The sequence below is a fragment of the Elephantulus edwardii genome, unplaced genomic scaffold (assembly GCF_000299155.1).
Source record: "Elephantulus edwardii isolate Elephantulus edwardi_28Jun2011 unplaced genomic scaffold, EleEdw1.0 scaffold00058, whole genome shotgun sequence".
NCBI lineage: Eukaryota > Metazoa > Chordata > Mammalia > Macroscelidea > Macroscelididae > Elephantulus > Elephantulus edwardii.
This window is the reverse complement of record NW_006399808.1, coordinates 36,298-40,700: the sequence shown is the minus strand read 5'-3', so window position 1 is coordinate 40,700 and position 4,403 is coordinate 36,298.

The window sequence follows — 4,403 nt, the reverse complement described above, 5'->3', positions numbered from 1 at the left end:
ATTAACCAACTCGATCTTATAGATATTTATAGGCTAATGTACCCCCAAAAAGCACAATACACCTTCTTTTCCAATGTGCATGGAACATTCTCCAGAAAAATTGGTTTCTCCACTAAAAGAAAGTAAATGTGTTTTAAAAGGAGCCCTTCCTCTCCAGATTGTACAGGACCTTTTAAAACCCAATAATAAGCAGGATACTGGAAATAAAATACTAATACTTTAAGAGTTAAGCTTAAAAAAAAAAAAGAAAGACAACTAAGTAGAGGATCAACTACGGGTTGGTTCTGACTCAACAGCACATAACAACATACTTATCTTTCTTTTTTTATTATCACAAGAATTCACTCTATCTGTTCCCTGGGCAGCCCTTATTCTCTGTTCCTATAGGGAGCAGGGACCTTAGCATGCTCAGGCCAACACTGTCCACTTTTCTGTGCAGCTGGGAAAAAAACCCTTACATTTTTTTAAAAAATAAAAACTATAGAATTGTTCTGTAGATTAACTTTTCTCTAAATGTGGTGACCAAGAATATATGCACTCCTTAAATTTGAATTCTTCTTCCTGTTAAGCAAAAATCGCAACCCAGGAGTCCAGACTTGTCTATGCAAGCAAAGAAAGAGGTTTATTGGAAATAAAATACTTGGTAAAGTGTCACATGAGTGGACAAGACAGTGCACGACTCAAGGAACAAAGGAGGAAGTGATTAATTTTAAGGCTCTGGAGGCAGGGAAAGGATATCATGTTTATTTATATGGTGAGTTGCTGTTGTTGTTAAGTGCCGTCAAGTCGTAGGTGACTCGTACTTGCATGACTTTCATCCTTTCTTCAGGTTCATAAGGTTTCCCGAGGCAAACTATTTATGGCAGTGGATGCCACTCCTGCTTCCAAGCTTGTTTTAATCGGGGAGTTCCACCAAACACTGTCCACCATGGGTAACCATTATCGCATTTGACAAGCTAGTGAATGCCAGTGTCACAGTGTTCAGCTTCACAATGACTGCAAGTTACCTCTGTACGGCAAGCGAACACACCAAGGCTAATACAATCTAGAAGAAAGTTTGACCAAAAACAATTAAAAACAGGCCTGAAGGTCGCGGATTCAAATCACCCGCCTTTGGCTTGGTAGCATCACTTTCGGTCCATTAGGCCAACTGCCGTTGAGTTGTAGGCGACTCATAACGACCCTATGAACGAAAGTCCTCGACACCTGTGTGACTTTCTTCCATTCTCCAGGTTCATAGGGCTTCCAGTGGCAAGCTATACTTTTGAGATCATCTGGTGAGTAGAGGTTTAAAGTTAACCTATCAAAAGGGAAAGAGCATCATATTTATTCATGAGAGGAGGAGATTATCATCTGGCATTGACCTATGTGGGAGGGATTAGGATATTTACTCACTGACTCTTTCAAGACGGCTGTCATCGGAAGTACTTTCAGGGTCTTGTATGAGCATGAGCAGATGACTAGGAAGACAAAGAGTATGCATGGTTCATCCAATTTCAGAAATACATGCATGTCTCCTAGAGAGAGCAGTCTCCAGGTGAGGAGCATGGCCATCAGGGCACCTGCCCTTCTCAAGATGGCTGCCCTCTGAAGGATCACAAAGAAGTTACTCACATGCCATCTAAGAGCTCTTAGCAAAAAGGAAAAAGCCAAAAACTAATTCCTGCCAAATCAGAACCAACTCATAGCCGACCCTCGAGTGGGTATTTACAGAGAGAGATTGTGCGTCTTTTTCTAGTGGAGCAGCTGGTGGATTTGAACCATAGGCCTCTGGGTTGACAGCACAGCTCCTTACCACTAGGCCGCCAGAACTCCCTGGAGAAAGTTCTTGTTGTTACGTGCCATCATGTACTCATAATAACCCTATGAACAACAGATCTGAACCCTATGTTATCTCCAAAATCTCTGACACACTCAAGCCCATTGCTGCAGTCAGTGTGTGAATCCACCTTGTTGAGGGTCTTCCTCTTATTTGCTATCCCTCTACCTTTCCAAGAATGATGTCTCTCTTCATGAAATAGCCTCTGCTGGCAACATGCCCAAGGTATGTTTTATCATCTTTGCCTGTAAGGAGCACTCTTGCTGCAACTTCTCCAAGATATATCAGTTAGTTCTTCTGGTAGTCCATGGGATCTTCAGCACTCTTCTCCAATGCCACAGTTCAAAGGCATCAATTCTTCTGTCATCCTTATTCGTTGTCTGCCTCAGATCCTGATGGCACTCTACTTCATAGAGTCCAGCTTCTTAAATAATTTGTTCAGGATGTTGTTGTTGTTAGGTGCCATCAAGTACAACCCATAGTGATCCTATGAACAACAAATCTGAATTCTGTCCTATCTGTGCCATCTCCACGTTTCCTAACACGTTAGAGCCCATTGCACCAGTCACCGTGTCAATCCACTTGGTTGAGGGCCTCCTTCTCCTTCACCAACCCTCCACCCTTCCAAGCATCATGTCCCACTCCAAGGAATAGATCCTCCCCGGAAAAAGTCCAAAGTGTATGAGGTGAAGCTTCATCATCATTGCCTCCAAAGGGCACTCTGGCTGCACCCTCTCCAAGACATACTGTTTGTTCTTTTGTCTGTCCATGGTATGTTCAGTGCTCTTCTCCAACACCAAAGCTCAATGGCATCAATTCTTCTTGTGTCATCTCTACTATTGTCCAGCTCTCAGATGCATAGTAAGTGATCAGAAAGTCCATCGCCTGAATCAGATACCCCTTAATCCTCAAACTAACATCATCACTCCTCAATAATTTGGAGAGGTCCTTGACTGCAGACTTTCCTAGTCCAATGTATCTCCTTATTTCCTGACTATAGGTACCAAAGATATTAATTGTAGACCCAAGTAAATGAAGTTGTTTTCAGTTTCAATCTCTTCATCCATTATGATGTTGCCTATAGATCCGGTAGTAAGAATCTTTGTTTTCTTGACCTTGAGATGCAATCCATATTGAAGTCTGCATTCCTTGATCTTTGCAATAAGTGCTTTGAGTCTTCCTCACTTTCAGGAAGCAAGGTTGTGTCATCTGCATAAGGCATGTTATTGATGAGTTTCCCTTTTATCCTGATGCCACATTCCTCTCACAGAGCCCAGCTTCTTGAATAATTTGCTCACTATACAGATTAAATCAGTATGGAGAAAGAATACAACTCTGATGCACTTCCTTCTTAACTTTAAACCATGTCATATCCCCTTGCTTTTGTACACAGTAGACTCCTGGTCTAGGGTGGCTCAGTGGAATCCATTTTGTTAACACCAACAATCAGTTGCTTCACACCCAGTGTGTAAGCCAGAAGGTCATGCTCACAAGTCTGCTTGTTCATTGAGATACCAGCCCCAAATTCACCAACACCAGCAGCAACAATCAGGACAGCACAGTCAGCCTGTGATGTTGCCATAATTATGTTTTTATAAAGTCTCTGTGTTCTGGAGCATCAATGATGGTCACATGGTATTTGCTGGTCTCAAATTTACACAGTGAGATATCAATTGTGATGCCATGCTCATGTTCAGTTTTCTGTTTATCCAAGACCCAAGTACATTTGAAGGAGGCATTTCTCATCTCTGCTGCTTCTGTCTCAAATTCCTCAATGGTTCTTTTGTCAATCCCACCACATGTGTAGATCAGGTGGCCAGTCGTGGTGGACTTGCACAAATCTACATGTCCAGTGACAACGATGTTGATATGGGTCTTCTCCTTTCCCATTTTAGCTTAGGTTTTGCAATGGCCTCTCTGGCTACAAACCCATTGCAAAAAAAAACCCAGTGCTCTGTTTATTAGCTCAAACATGTCAATTGAAATCCCATAGATTCTTGGGGCCTTATTTTTTTGCCAGTGCCTTCCTTCAGTGCAGTTTGAACTTCTTCCTTCATTATCACTGGCTCTTATTTATATGATACTTTCTGAAATTTTTCAATATCAACCAACTTTTTTTAAATCAATTATTTTTTATACAGTGACTCTATGTATTCCTTTCACCTTCTTTTGATGCTTCCTGTATCATTCAAGATTTCCCCTATAGCTTCTCTCAGAATTGCAACTTGAGGTATAAATTTGTTTTACAGTTCTTTCAATTTGAGAAATGCTAGTGAGTTCCTCCCTTTTCATTCTCCAGGTTCGACACTTTGCTGGTACTGTTGACTACAGCCTTCAGTATGGATTGCATCTCAAAATCAAGCAGACAAAATCCCTCACCACTGGAACAATAAGAAACATGTTGTTGTTATTTGTTATGTGCCGTCGAGGCGTTTCTGGCTCATAGCGACCCTATGCACAACAGCCCTAAACCCTGCTCTATCCAGCGCCAACCGCACTGCCTCTGACACACCCATCCCTATTACCCCAGTCACCGAATCAATCCATCTCATAGAGGGTCTTCCCCTCCTGCGCTGTCCCTCCA